The sequence below is a fragment of the Lagenorhynchus albirostris genome, chromosome 19 (genome assembly GCF_949774975.1).
Source record: "Lagenorhynchus albirostris chromosome 19, mLagAlb1.1, whole genome shotgun sequence".
NCBI lineage: Eukaryota > Metazoa > Chordata > Mammalia > Artiodactyla > Delphinidae > Lagenorhynchus > Lagenorhynchus albirostris.
Window position 1 is genome coordinate 59166767 of NC_083113.1, and position 15671 is coordinate 59182437.

Consider the following 15671-nt stretch of genomic DNA (forward strand, 5'->3'; position numbering starts at 1 on the left):
GCTGCGTTGTAATCACACACAGATCTCGGCAATAAATAAGGTGTGCACGGACGTGCTCTCAGATGAGTGTGAACTTCTGCAGTGTGCACACACAAATCTCCCAGGCTTGAGACGGCTAGAGGGAGCCAGGAGGGGTGGACCAGGGCCGTCTGGGGGCCGCGGTGAGTGGCTTTTTGAAAATCCACAGTTTAGTTCACACCGATGGCTTGGTACGAGGCTGTGGGCGGGAGGGTTTTCTGGGAAAGCGAGAAGCGGTGGGGAGTGGCTGTGGAGGCTGCGGCTGCCGCCCTCCCTGGTCCAGGAAGGAGGTTGCAGCTCGATTCGGGAAGTCAGGCTGCTTTGGCGGGTGCACATCGTCAGAGCCTGACACACAGGTAGTGGCGGTGCTCACCCAATGGGTGAGGCGTGTGTAATTTCGTCTAGAGAAAGGGTGGAAACGGACAGCTGCTCTGGGACGTTGGGGTACCACGGAGGCTCAAACGAGAGCAGAGCTGTGGACGTCAAGAAAGGGCCTGATGACTCTCCCATTGGTTTTCGTGCCCTGCGCTATCTAAACAGAAATCTCTTCCAGAGTGATTCATATTCTGAGTAAACCGGTCAAGGACATCCTCTGTGGGTTTGGGAAGATGAGGTGGAACTCCAGAGAGGACGATTTGACGGGTAGATAGCCGGTCCCACGGTGACTGATTTGGGCAACTGGAACCGTCCTGCCCAGAGGAGGCCACGGTGCCGCCCACAGCCTCTCCCGAGGCCTCGGGTCTATTCTCGCTTGAGGTTTGGGCTCTGACTCAGCCCCACCTGCCCGGCTGCACCTGGAACGCTGGCATCTCTGAGGCCAGCCCTACCCTTTCAGTCTGGGGGGAAACTGAGGCCCAGAGCGGGCCGTGGCCCACGCTGAGGGGCACTGACTGTGTGAGGCTGTGCTTAGCAGACGAGTGCCCTGAATCCCAGCCTGGGTTCATCTGGGCAGCACCCAAGCTCGTCGGCCACCGGCTCAGAGGGGCCGGTCCAGGGTCAGGTCTGCTGCCTGGACCAGGTAAGGGGCTGGCTCTGAGTGGCACGGTTTTGTGACTCTCAGACGGAAGGGCCGGCGCATTTCAGCTCTCCCTGGGTCTGCCCGCCGCTGCGACTGGGGAAGCCTGGGCTCTGCCCAAGGGGCTTAAACAGGAGGAGGAGGGGTTGGCGGGTCCCCTGGGAACTGGCTGCACAGATGCCACAGGGAGTGGGGAGGGCCGTGGACCCCGAGGCCTGTCTCACGCTCACTGGACTCTCTGCCTGGGTCCTCACAACGGCCCTTCGCACCCTGGTGTCACCATTCATCCTAGACGGGAAAGTGAGACTCAGAGAGGGCAGCCAGGTGCCCAAGGCCTCACAGCAGGATGGCGCGGCCCAGCCCCACACAGAGCTCTTCCCCAGGGCCGTGCGGCCTCGTGAGGGTCAGCCCCACCTGTGCCCCCAGCAGGAGGTCCCGGAGGGGACATCTCGCCAGTTAACTTCTCATCTGGGTCATGGTCCCAAGGGTCTTTAGAGGAGAAGCATCTTGTTCATAATTTGTCCCTGGGTTTCTGCCTTTGACGGTCCTCGAGCCTCATGGCTGCTGCCCCAGTAAATCAGGTCGTGATTTGCTGGCCTTGGACAGCACTACTGGGCATCCCATCTAGGAGGCCTGCTGTTCCCTCTCTCGAGGCCTTTATGTGAACCGTGCTGCAGGGAGCGGGGAGACAGCGGCCTAGACCAGCCGTGGCCTCGGGTCCTGCCTCCTGTACGGAGAGGCGGGGAGCAGGCTCTGGGGCCAGCGGAACAGAAGCTGGCAGGGGTGCCTCTTCCCATGGACCTCCCGCCATCTAGATGCTCCTCTCTCTATTTTCAGTGCTGGGCGCACAGCCTGTGCTCAGGCACCACGTGTCTCAAGGCACAAGCAAAGCAGGTGTCTTTCCCGAAGGCATGTGGGCCGAAGTCTTGGGGTGACATGACCAGCTTTGCCCGTTCCCATGGTGGTAGTTATCACTGCTGTGTAACAAATGACCCCAAGATGCAGCAGCTGTGCTCCATCTCACAGTTTCCGTCCAGGAATCTGATAGCAGCTTGGCACGGTGGCTCTGGCCTCACAGCCTCTCCGTCAAGATGGGCTTGTGCGGTGGTCACCTGAAGGCCTGCCGGGCCTGCAGGGTCCACCTCCAAGCTCACGCCTGGAGAACTCACGCTGGCCGCTGTTGGGGTCACCTGCCATGTGGACGTCCTCACGGGGCTGCTTGAGCTCCCTCACAGCCTGGCAGCTGACGCCCCCCCCACCCCCCAGAGCTGTGAATCACGGGAGCGAGGTGGTGCCTGCTGACCTCGTAAGTCACACACCCTCACGTGCGCAACCTCTGTTCATTAGAGGCGAATCTCTAAGCCCAGCCCACGCTGAAGGGAAGGGAATTAGGCTCCGCCTTTCAAAGGGAGGAGTGTCCATGCATTTCACAGCGTATTTTAAAACCACCATGCCCATGAAAGCTAGGTAAAGTGAATTTCTTCATTCACCCAAAAAATATTCAATGAGCACCCGCTATGTCCCCAGTTCCGGGGACAGAGCAGACATAAGTGGCCGTCATGTACTCACATGGCAGTGGGTGAACAGACAACACATGGGTGTTTTCCAGCTTGTGTGGATTAAAGGGTGAAGACCGGGTAAGATGGTGTTTCGGGTGGAGAAGGCCAGGGGAGCCTCGGGCGGCTGACACTAGCGCAGAAACGCGACGAGGTGCCGGTGCACGTGGGTCTCTACCTCCCGTGTTCAGAGGCTCGCTCTGGCCGCCGGTGGACGGGAGGCTGGGCTGGGGCTCAAGCGTGGAAGCAGTGAGACCAGTTGGGGCGCCAGCAGTGTCCCAGCCAGCACCGTCCAGTAGAACTTACTGCCACGGGGGAAATGTTCTCCATCTGCACGAACGCGATCGCCGACACTCGCACGTGGCTGTCGATCACTTGGAATATGTCTCGTGCAGTCGAGGAAGTGAATTTAAAATGTATTGGATTCTAATGACTTTCAACTTAAATAGCACCTGTGGTTCGAGGTGGCTGTAGTGGGCAGTGCAGGTCCACAGTGGCTTGGGTGCAGGTGGCAGCGTGGGAGGAGGTAAGAAGCGGCCAGAGCCCGTGTATGTTTTGAGGGCGGGGCTGACAGGTGTTTGATGGGCGGGTGATGAGCAAAATGGGTTGCTAGTTGCCCAGGCCTCCGGACTGTGAAACCCGGGTTTGAATTCCGGCTTTGTTAACGAGTGGTTCTGTGGGCTGGGTCCAGTCCCCAAACCTCACCAAGTCTCAGTCTCCTAAGAGTAGGAGTCATTGCTGTGCTGGCTTCTCGGGGTGCCATGAAGCACAGATGTGATGGTGACAAGCCCGCGTAGGTCAGACTCTGTACACGTCAACTCGGGGCGAGCCAGCGCCGGCTGGGGAGAGAGACCGTCCCTTTATCGCGCTCGTTCTACTTACAGGAACACTGCTGTCTCCTCGGTGACCGGTGTCAGCCCAGGTTCCACAGGGGCTCCCCTTGGTGCCTTTGGGGCGCACCAAGTTCTGTGCTGTGGCCTGATGGCCCAGGCCTGGCCCTCCCTCTCCCCCAAAATGCCTCCTCCTGGGCTTCCCGCTCTGGCCTCGCAGGGACGGCCCAGGCTGCACGAGGAACCCTGGCCGGCTCCCCGGCAGTGGCCGCACTTGACGTTCTAAGGGCTGCCTGTCAGTGGCTGTGCACCTGCCGGGCACATAGACGGGTCCCGGGCGCACGCGCTTGTGGGTTCGTGGCCACAGCACGGCGGCCCTGGCGCCCCGGGCTCCTTGGTCTGGGAGCCTTGCAGGGCACCAGCCCGGCCTGCCTGGGCAGCTCTGCACCTGTGAGCTTGTCCCCAGCGGCCTCCCCTGGGTCCCCGCATCCGACAGCCCCGCGACGAAAGGCCCATGTGACAGCGGACGATGGAGCTTCCAGAAAAGATGAGACCTTTTCATTATAAAACAGGTGTTTTCAGCGGAAAAAATCCAGCCAATGCCAGGCAAGTATCTGACAGATGAGAGCAGCGGTCATGGCTGGAAGCCGCCCAGCCCCGGGGTGCCCTCACCTTCTGTGGTAGGAGGGGGCCGGCTGGGAGAGATCCCGCCCCGAGCCTCCGGCCTCGAGGCTGCTGCGAGCGTGCTGCGGCGAGCGGTGCCGCCGGCCTCCGGTGCTGGGGAGAAAGGGCTCGACCGCTTCTGCTGCTGTCCCTGGACCTTCTTTGGTGAGCGGCCCGTGACCACCCAGGGTGTCGCAGCAAAATAGGATCTGATGTCAGGGCTCCTGCTTCCCCCAAGCGACACTCGGGTTGGGGTGTCTGGGAAGGGACGATGGCCTCCAGCACGGCGCAGACGGGAGGGCGGAGCACGGCTTCAGGGCCTTAGAAACCCTCCGATCACCCCGTCCTTCCTGCGTTGCTTCGCTGACCCTGGGAAGCTGCCTCAGCCCGGGACCAGCGAGGGGCTGCGTGGCCCTGGAGTCCGTGGGGGTGGGGAGCCCGCGAGCAGGTCCACGGGCGTGTTCTTGGCTGGCCAGAGCAAGCTCTCAGAGTCCTCGTCTTTCTTGGGTGGAAAAATCAAAAGGGAGGGGGGCAGAGGGGCGCGGGGGACGCGAGGGGCCGGGCTGAAGCGCCCAGGAGGTTCCCAGTCCCGGTAGCCCTGCGACTGGGCTGAGTCCCCGACGGCGCACACACAATGCTCACCACGCCCGCCTCCGCCACCTGGCCGTTGGTGCCACGCCCTTCGGCCAGCCCCTCCGCGTCCCATCCGCCGGCAGTGGGACTGTCAGCAAGCAGGGGGAGGTGTTCCCGCCCGTGGGGAGGATGACAGGTGGATGAAAGGGACACGTGTGCCAAGTGACGGATCGGTGATGGGGCAGGCACGCAGCGCCGGCACCACCAAACCCTGGCAGGCTTTCCTGGGGAAGACAGAATCGGGGAGCAGGCCCAGCAGGGACGTGCCTGGTTCTCCAGGGTGCCCCGGGAAGAGGGGCAACCCTGTGTCCAGGCACTGCCTCTGGGGCTCGGACAGAAGCCTTCCCTGGAGCCTGGGAGACCGAGAACCCGTCGCTCCCACAATGAGAGGGTGGCTCGCTGCCCTCTGTCACCGGAACCGAAGGCCCGCCAGGGAGAGCGCGTGCTCTGTACCCGTCGGTCCCTCTGCTCCCGCGCCGAGCTAAGCAGGGAGACCGACCCTCTCACCGTCACTGGACCAATGGCCTACGATACAAGGAGGGATTTTTGAACGGCCGGCCGTGCCTCTGCTTGTCGTCAGTATGGCCGTGGGCTGGACGGCACGGCACGGCCGGGTAAGGGCAGCCGGTTTACTCTGCCTGGTCTCACTGTTAAAGCCATGGCGTGGGATGAGACTTGGGAGAAAAATCCTAACAAACAAGACGTGTTTCCAGTTTTCTGAGAGCCTTGACGCCTCGTCTCTGGGCGTGAATAGCTGTCAGCTCCTCGGGTTCTCCCGAAGACGCCCTCTGCCCACACTCAGGCCCACGCCCCTGACGCCACCCTCACAGCTGCTCCAGATGCAGGAGGGGGACCGGTGGCCCTGGCCTTGGGGACAGCGTGAGTCCCTTGTGTGTGCGATGAGGTGGCCAGTCCATGCGAGCACATCGTCACTGGGCAGGGGCCTGGGAAGTTCCGTGTCCCTGCTGTGTCCACAGACGCCCCCGGGCGCCCGCGCTGTCGTGGTCCCGGCGAGCAGCGCGCTTCGCCCTGGCCCTGTGAGCCACCAGCCTGCTCTGCGCCCCAGCTCACCCGTCTGGACCAGGCGGCAGCTCTTTTCTGTAAAAGAGCCAAGTGGTAGATACGTTTTTGTCACTTATTCTTGCTTTGCTGCCTCTTTCTTTAAAAATGCAGTCAGTTCACAGGTCAGACTTGGCCGTGGGCCGCAGTTTGCAACCCCTGGAGTGGACAGTGGGGTGAACAGCGCCTGTCTCGGGGGGACCCCGGAGGCCCCGAGCAGCGCGCCGCCTGGCGGGCGTGGCGGGCGTGGCTCCCCGGTCGCTTGCAGGGAACCGAGGCTCGGAAAGGCTAAGGATTTCCCGGAAGTGCCGTGGCGGCTGGTGGGCGGGGCTCTGCCTGAGCCCCAGGCTGCTGGCTCCGTGCTCGTGGCCGACAGACCCTGCTGGCCTCACCCCACCTGCCCGCTGGGCTCTCCCCTCCCTGCCTTCTCCCCAGACTCCCCAAACTCGTGGCCCCTCCAGGGAGATTTGCATCTCAGAGTCCCCAGAGGGCAGTGCCTAGCCCAGGGAAGGGCAGCCTCAGGGAGCTCCTAGCTGGGCTCAGGGGCCCGGGACCCAGTGACCCACAGTGTGCATTGGCTGCTGTACCATTCCGTGAGAGGTGAGGGTGGCATCACGTCCCATAAGCCCTCGTGGCGAGGCCGCGTAGAAGGGACCGAGCTTCGCTGCCCCTCAGGCGGTGCCTGCAGCCGCGGCCTGGGGGCTGGGCTCCGGCCGTCCGGCCACGTGTAGGCATGGAGGCCCTGGTGACCCTGCTCAGGGTCCCCGAGGTTCCCGAGGTCGGGTCAGCTGTACCGGGCGAGCGGGGGCCAGATGCCCTGTGTACCTGCCCCAGGTGACGTCTCGTCCTTCACCTGGTGCCCTTGTCCCCGACGGAGCCACCCAGCAGGATGCGTTTGCTCTGGCCCTGAAGGATCCGGGTTCATCTCCTCTTAGCACCTGAGGCACAGAACGTTGGGGAGGAACCTGGGGGAACACAGCTGAGCTTGCGCTTCCACGGCGGCCCCGAGGGGCGTGTGTCTTTTCTCATCCTCCTGCCTGCTTAGATGTCCTCAGGCCCCACATTGTCCCCGAGGGAGTCTCCCTGGGCCAGCACCCGGGGCGCAGAGGTGACAGGGACAGGGGTGTGCGATGACGGCTCCAGGAGGTGTCTCTGCCCGTGTGGCCCTTGGCGTGCGGCGCGTGTCCTGCGCTGTACGGGGCCTCGCTGAGCAGGGCTGCAGCCTCGCACAGCTGGGTAAAGTGCCCTGTGACAAGGGCAGCCTGAGTGATACCTTGGGAGCAAGAGGAAGGTTCAGGTCAGCCACCAGGGAGGCACAGAGCTGAGAGGGAGGCGGAGGGGAGGCGGGGTGCGTCCACAGGGGCTGCGACCTGGCCCGGGTGCCCGGGAGCCTCAGCTGGGGGCTGCCCATCTCCGTCCGTGCCCTGGAGCCTCCGCCATCAGCCTGCTGCTTGGGGGCACTGGGCGTGCCAGGGTCTCACCCACACTGTCTTCAGTCCTCGTGGGAGCTCAACCGAGCAGGTCCTCGTGCTAGTGTCCTGGGGCCACCATAACAGATGACCATGCACCAGGGGCTTCAAACAGCACAAGTCTATCCTCTCCCAGTCCTGGAGCCAGAAGTCCAAAGTCAAGGTGTCAGCGGGCCGAGTGTCCTCAGGGGGCTCAGTGGAGGGTCCCTCCTGCCTCTTCCAGCTCCTGGGGGCCCCAGCGTCCTTGGCCTTTGGCCGCCTCCCTGCAGTCTCTGCCCCTGTCCTCCTGTGGCCTCCTTCTCTGTGTCTCTGCACGTCCCAGCCTGCCTCTTCTAATGAGGACCCCAGTCATGGGTTTACAGCCCACCTGACGACCTCGTCCCGACTTCATCACGTCCGCAAAGACCCTGTGTCCAAATAAGGTCACGTTCACAGGTGCTGGGGGTTAGGATGTGGGCGTGTATTTGAGGGGGGGGACATAATTCCACCCGTAACATGTATGAATTTCTAAGTAAGAAGAAGTTTTTAGGAAGTACGTCCTAGCCCCTCAGAGTGGCTGGAGGCGACCAGAGCTTTGGCCCTGAGGTTCCTGGGAACCAGAGCCAAGCAGGATTTTGTGGGCCTGCGTGCGGCCCCTCTGCTTCTCTTTGCCGCTCCCATCAGGCCCTCCTGCCTTTCAGCGCAGAAAACCCCCCAGGGGGAGGCGGGCGGACGAGAGGGAAGAGAGGTTCCGCTTCACGCTCCTGAAGGATTTTCTCCAACGACAAGAGGCTTCGTTGGCCAGAGCTCAGGATCTCCTTTGTAAGAGGGAAGCAGGCACGAGGTGCAGGCAGTGCGGGGCGGTTGGTCTGTCTCGGGGTGTCTAGACGTCTCTGCTTCGGTCCCCGCTCCATTGGACTTGGCTCTGGGAAGCTGGTGGCCGTGCGGTAGGGCCCGCCGTGTGCTTTTCAGAAGTCTGCGGCTTCTCACCGGCACCCCACAGACCTGGAGCAGCCCGACATGGGCAGTGGAGCAGTTGCTATGAAGCGAAGGAGTTCCACTTTGGGTGCTGGCATGGGCCTCCCCGCCTCCAGGAAGCTGGCGGGCGGTGGGCTGCGGGCGTCCCGCAGAAACCGGAGCGGGGCCAGCCCTTGGTATCTAACATGGAAGGTGGGGAGCACATGCGGAGGGGTTGCTGAGAGCACAAAGTCTCGCCCTGTCCTGCTGTCCAACCTCCCCAGCACCCCGACCTCACCCCTGACGTCCTCGAAGCTCTTGGCCACGAGAATCTGAGGGAGCGCGTTACTTTAAGAAAATAAATGGTGAACGAGGAAAATCATATCCGAATACATAACCTCAAACCGCAGTGGCAAGTGTTCCCGAAACAAAGTCAGCGTCTCCGGGCCCCTGATTACTTCCCGGTGTCCTCGGGGAGATCTGAGGGGCCCCCGGGCGGGGGGAGCCGGAGAAGATTCGCTGGGGCATCTCTGTGCCTGGAAATCTGTTGCCAGACAGAGTCCCCCATTTGGGCTGTTTCGCAAGAGCCGGTTTTCGGGGTTCTGATCCCCTGGTCAGCAGCCATTGACAGTCCACCACCCGCGTCACGGCCTTTCCCTTCACATCAGTTGCACGCGCTGAGCACTGGTGTGGCAATGCTAAAGGTGGGGTCAGGGGCCTTGGGGTCATGCTGGAATTCCCCAGAAAACTTCGCACAAGGAGAGAGAATGGCCGGAGCCGGCCCCGCACGTAACAGGCGACGGGTCCGGGGCGGGGACTCCCATCACAGTGCCTGCTGTGGCCAGGGCGGGGCCTCAGGGATGCACCGCCCCTCTTTCTCTATGAAGAGGAAGTTGAGTCTCCTGAGCCGTGGTGGAGGGAAAGAGTGGTGTCCCTCGGGGCGCGCACGGGCCAGATAAATGATGGGTTTAACACAGATCTGGAAAGCGGGCCTGAAAACCAAGGAAAGTCCGCAGCAGAGCCAAGCCTCAAGAATGTTCCAAGGAGGAATGGGACCGGGGCCGTGGAGGGTCCCGGGGGGGTAGGGGGGCGCCAGTCCCCACAGCCCACGCTTGGGGGGCGGGGTGAGGGCACTGCCTGGCCCTGGGTGCAGGCATCTGTAAGGACCCTGCTGCCCCGGGAAGGGGTGCAGGCGTGCGTCCTGGGCAGACGCGCCCCCCCGGGGAAGCAGGACAGGACGCAGGTCTGGGCGCCTCCCCTGGAAGTTTTCGTTCATTTTCACCCCCAGATACTTCAGGCATGTTTCCTCAGCACAAGGACAGCCCCTTCCATGACCACGGCTCAACTTCTGAGATTGAAAAATTAACATCTAATCTACAGACCTTGTTCACATCCTGCCTATTGTCCCAATAAGGCCCTTTATAGCAAAAAAGAAAACAGAAGGAGTTATTCCTGGTCTGGGAACCGACCCGGAGCCAGTGTCGCACGCGTCGCCCGGCCCTCCGTCGTCCTTCGGCCTCGGCCTGTCCTCGTCTCCACACAGAGCCGCGGGGGCTCTGCGGGGGGCTCACAGGTAGGACGCCCCTCGCTGGCGTGCCTGGTGCCTCTGGGGCTGAGATGCCGCTGGGCGTCTGCGGTGGGAATGGCAGCAAGTGAGGCAGGCGGCGCCCCTCAGTGTGTCCGGACCCCCACCCTGAGGCACTGGGTGCCCGGGGGCCCCTCGCTGTCATGGTAACTGACCACCTGCTGAACAGGGCCCCCAGGTTTCTCCACTGGGAGGCGCCAGTCGTATGAGGTTCTGCAGCTGCTGGAACAAAGCGCTACAGACAAGGAGTCTCAAAAGAGTAGAAATCTACTCCCTCCAGGTCCTGGAGGCCAGAGTCAGGAATCCAGGGCGGGGTCCCTCCTGCCCCTTCTGGCTCCTGGGGGTCCAGGATACAAACGACTGTAGTCAGGGCCCAGGAAATTCTCCTTACCTCTAGATCCCTCACTCGCATCTGCAAAGACCCTTTCTCTGTGTGGGATGCACGCCCAGGTGAGGGCGTTAGGGCCCAATGTGTCTTTGGGAGCCAGTCTTTAGTCTGCCTGTCCATAGTGATGGATAACTACTCGTGAGATGCTTTGGGAACGTACAAATGTCCTGAACTTCATAAACTGTGATTTTCCAATTCTGTCATTTCTCTGACATGCACTAGCGGGGTTTCTACCGTGGGGAGGAGATCTTCTTTCCTCCCACTTATGTTTTCATCTGTATACTTATATCAGAATGGATGCATGGGGTTTTATATATTTGTGGGTTATAATCCATTACTGATACGGTTTGACGCCCAAATTGTCGCAGATTTGGCCGGTGGGACTCTGTCCCTTTGACATGTTCCCATGTTCCCATCATTCTGCAAACACTCCCTTATTTTCTGGCAAAAACAAAGACATTCCCAGCTCCTCTTGGGCGTCCTCTGTCGCGGCCCTTCAAGCTGGCGTTTTCCCCAAGAAGCCTCCCTGTAGTGGCGGGTGGTGTATCTGGGAACCGGGATCTGGTGCTGGGCGTGGTTGCTGCCACCGTGCGTCTGCTTCTAAGCTTCTCAGTGGCCGCAGGGAGGCAAGGAGAGAAGGGAGGGAGAGAGGGAGGAGAAGAGAAAGGGGCAAGACACGCCTGCATCCGAAGTTCCCCGTAGTGTTTGCACACACATCACGCGTTTCCCGCCGACACCTCCACCTGCGTCCTGAACCACCGGTGCACTCTCGCTGCCCCCCTTTTCCACGCTCGCCGCTCCCTCCTCCGACAGCAAGGAACCTGGCTTCAATTGGCCTCCACGTATTTACTTCTGTGCTCAATCCCAGAATACACAGAAAATAGTTTCAAAATTGCTAACCCACACCACTGTGAAAAACAAACCTATTAACCAGACTTTAATATTGTTTACGTTTCTTTTTGTCTTTAATCAGAAGTCTGTTCACAGATTACGTGGGTGCGTTTTCCCTGCCCGAACATGACTCATGTGAAACACGGTTTGGTTCTTTTGTTTCTATCTAGAATCTGTTGAGAGTCACCACTCCATCCTTTTTTTTTTTTGCACATGTACAATATTAACATGGGTTCCACAAAACTCTACACACAAGCATATTCAGAGAGTTTACTGAGGATGACCCTGCGTTGACACACCATCGTCACCCGCGTCCAAAGTCTACATTAGGACTCACTCTTGATGTTGAACGTTCTATGGGTTTGGACACATGACGTGTATCCACCTTTATAGCCTCCTGCAGAGTAGTTTCACTGCCCTGTAAACCCTGCGCTCCACCTGTCCACCCCTCCCTCCCCCCAACCCCTGGCCACCCCTGATCTTTTCACTGTCTCCATAGTTTACCTTTCCTAGAATGTCACAGACTTGGAATCATGCAGTCTGTAGCCTTTTCAGATTGGCTTCTGTCACTTAGTCACATGCATTTACGATTCCTCCGTGTCTTCTCATGGCTCAACGGATCATTTCTTTTAAACACTGAATACTATTCCACTGCCTGGATGTCTCACAGTTTATTCATCCCGTCACCTACTGAAGGACATCTTGGTTGCTTCCGAGTTTCCGCAGTTACGAATAAAGCTATAAACATCCATGTGCGGGTTTGTATGTGGACATAAGTTTTCAGCCCCTTTGAGTAAACACCAAGGGGCCCAGTTGCTAGCTCATATGATAAGAGGATGGTTAGTTTTGTGAGAAACTGCCCACCGTCTTCCAAAGTGGCTGCTCCACTGCATTCTGACCGGCAATGAATGAGAGTTCCTGCTTCCTCACGCCCTCGCCAGCGTTTGGTGTTGTCAGTTTCTGGATTTGCGCCATTTCTGATAGGTGTGTAGTGGTATCTCATTGTTGTCTCATTGTTCCCTGGTGACATAGGACGTGGGGCATCTCTGCAGATGCTTGTTTGCCATCTGTCTGTCTTCTTTGGTGAGGGGTCGGTCTGTTCAGGTCTTTGGTCCATTTTTTATTTCTTCTGGCTTGTCGTGTGGCTTGTGGGATTTTAGTTCCCCAACCAGAGATGGAACGCAGGCCTTTGGCAGTGAGAACTCGGAGTCCTGAGCACTGGACCGCCAGGAATTCCTTTGGCCCATTCTTTAATTGGACTGTTTGAGTTTGTTTTTAATTTCTGTTTTTTTATTGAAGTATAGTTGATTTACAGTGTTTCAGGTGTACAGCAAGGTGATTCCGTTATACGTGTATATGTATTCTTTTTCAGATTCTTTTCATTATAGGTTATTACAAGATATTGAGTATAGTTCCCTGTGCTATACAGTAAGTCCTTGTTGGTTATCTGTTTTATATATAGTAGTGTGTATATGTTAATTCCAAACTCCTAATTTATCTCTTCCCCCCCCCCCACACCCGACCCTTGCTGTCCCCTTGGGTAACCACAAGTTTGTTTCTGAAGTGAGTCTGTTTCTGTTTTGTAAATGAGTTCATTTGTATCATTTTTTTTTAGATTCCGCATATAAGTGATATCATACGATATTTCTCTTTCTCTGTCTGACTTACTTAGTATGACAGTTTCTGGGTCCATCCATGTTGCTGCAGATGGCATTATTTCATTCTTTTTTATGGCTGAGTACAGGTTGTTTTCTTTTCTTTATATATATAAATTTATTTATTTATTTTTGACTGTGTTGGGTCTTCGTTGCTGTGCACGGGCTTTCTCTAGTTGCGGCGAGCGGGGGCTAATCTTCGTTGCGGTGCGCGGGCTTCTCATTGTCGTGAATTCTCTTGTAGTGGCGCGCGGGCTTCAGTAGTTGTGGTGGGCTCGGTAGCTGTGGCTTGTGGGCTCTAGAGCTCAGGATCAGTAGTTGTGGTGCACGGGCTGGTTGCTCCGCAACACGTGGGATCTTCCTGGACCGAGCTTGAACCCATGTCCCCTGCATTGGCAGGCGGATTCTTAACCACTGCGCCACCAGGGAAGCCCCCAGGTTGTTTTCTTATTGTTGAGTTTTAAGAGTTCTTTGTCTATTGATGCGTCTTTTCCAGATATTTTCTCCCAATCTGAGCTTGTCTTCTTCTCTTGACAGTGTCTTTCACAGAGCAGAAGTTCTTCATTTTAATGAGGTCCAGCTTATTATTATTTCTTTCACAGATCATGCCTTTGGCATTGTATCAAGGTCATCTAGGTTTTCTCCTGTGTCATCTTCTAGAAGGTTTTATTTTTGTATCTTACTTTTCGGTCTGTGATCCATTTTGAGCTAACTTTTGTGAAGGGTGTAAGGCCTGTGTCCAGGTGTATGTCCCGTTGTCCCAGCACCATCTGTTGAAGAGGCTACATTCGCTTCATTGTGCTGCCTTTGCTCCTTAACCAAAGACCAATTGCCTGTATTTATGGGGGTCTAATGTGGGGCTTTTAACTTTGTTCCACTGATCTATTTGTCTGTTCTTTTGCCAGCACCACACTGTCTTGATTACTGTAGCTTTAGAGTGAGTCATGCATTTGGGTAGGGTCATCTCCTTCTTCCCCTTCAATATTTTTTTTTGTCTTTATAGGTGTTTTTATTTATTTGTTTATTTTTACCATCTTTATTGGAGTATAATTGCTTTACAATGGTGTGTTAGTTTCTGCTTTATAACAAAGTGAATCAGTTATACATATACATATATCCCCATATCTCTTCCCTCTTGCGTCTCCCTCCCTCCCACCCTCCCTACCCCACCCCTCTAGGTGGTCACAGTGCACCGAGCTGATCTTCCTGTGCTATGCGGCTGCTTCCCACTAGCTATCTGTTTTACATTTGGTCGTGTGTATATGTCCATGCCACTCTCTCCCTTCATCCCAGCTTTACCCTTCCCCCTCCCCGTGTCCTCAAGTCCCCCTTCAACATTGAGTTGGTTATTCTGAGTCTTGTGCTTCTCCATGTGAACTTTACAGTCAGTTTTCGATATCTACAAAATAGCTTCCTGGGATTTGAATTGGAATTACATTGAATCTGTACATCAGCCTGGGAATAACTGACATGTTGACAATATTGAGTCTTCCTATCCATGATCATGGAATATCTCTCCATTTATTTAGTTCTTTGATTTTCTTCATCAGAGTTTTGTGGTTTTTCTCATACAGATCTTATACATGTTTTGGTAGATTTTTACCTAAGTATTTCATTTCGGGGGTGCTAATGTAAACGGTATTGTGGGGGTTTTTTGTTGTTGTTGTTGTTTTGCGGTACGCGGGCCTCTCACTGCTGTGGCCTCTCCCGTTGCAGAGCACAGGCTCCCGACGCACAGACTCCGGACGCGCAGGCTCAGCGGCCATGGCTCACGGGCCCAGCTGCTCCGCGGCATGTGGGATCTTCCCGGACCGGGGCACGAACCCGTGTCCCCTGCATCGGCAGGCGGACTCTCAACCACTGCGCCACCAGGGAAGCCCTGTGTTTTTAATTTCAAATCCCACTTGCATGTTGTGGTATATTGGAAAGTGCTTGACTCTGGCCTATTAACCTTGTATTCTACAACCTTGCTATAATTGCTTATTGGTCCCTGCAGTGTTTATTTTTTTTGTCAGTTCTTTTGGATTTTCTACATAGACAATTATGTCATCTGTGAACAAACACAGTTTTATTTCTTCCTTCGCAATATGTATATTTTTAATTTTTTTTTCTTGTGCATTAACTAGAACTTCCAGTATGACGCAGAAAAGGAGTGGTAGGGGGGACATCCTTGCCTTGTTCCTGACCTTAGTCAGGAAAGCTTCAAGTTTCTTACCATTAAGCTTGATGTTAGCTGTAGATTATTATTATTTTTTTTTTAGTATTAGTTTTTTTTGTTAGTGTTTTTTTTAATACTGCAGGTTCTTATTAGTCATCAGTTTTATACACATCAGTGTATACATGTCAATCCCAATCGCCCAATTCAGCACACCACCATCCCCACCCCCCCGCGGCTTTCCCCCCTTGGTGTCCCTAGGTTTATTCTCTACATCTGTGTCTCAACTTCTGCCCTGCAAACTGGTTCATCTGTACCATTTTTCTAGGTTCCACATACATGCGTTAATATATGATATTTGTTTTTCTCTTTCTGACTTACTTCACTCTGTATGACAGTCTCTAGATCCATCTACATCTCAACAAATGACTCAATTTCGTTCCTTTTTATGGCTGAGTAATATTCCATTGTTTATATGTACCACAACTTCTTTATCCATTCATCTGTCTGTGGGCATTTAGGTTGCTTCCATGACCTGGCTATTGTAAATAGTGCTGCAGTGAACACTGTGGTGAATGTGTCTTTTTGATTTATGGTTTTCTCTGGGTATATGCCCAGAGGTGGGATTGCTGGATCATATGGTAATTCTATTTTTAGTTTTTTTTTTTTTTATTTTATTTTAATTTTTTTTAATTTTGGCTGTGTTGGGTCTTCGTTTCTGTGCGAGGGCTTTCTCTAGTTGCGGCGAGCGGGGGCCACTCTTCATCGCGGTGCGCGGGCCTCTCACTATTGCGGGCTCTCTTGTCGGAGCACAGGCT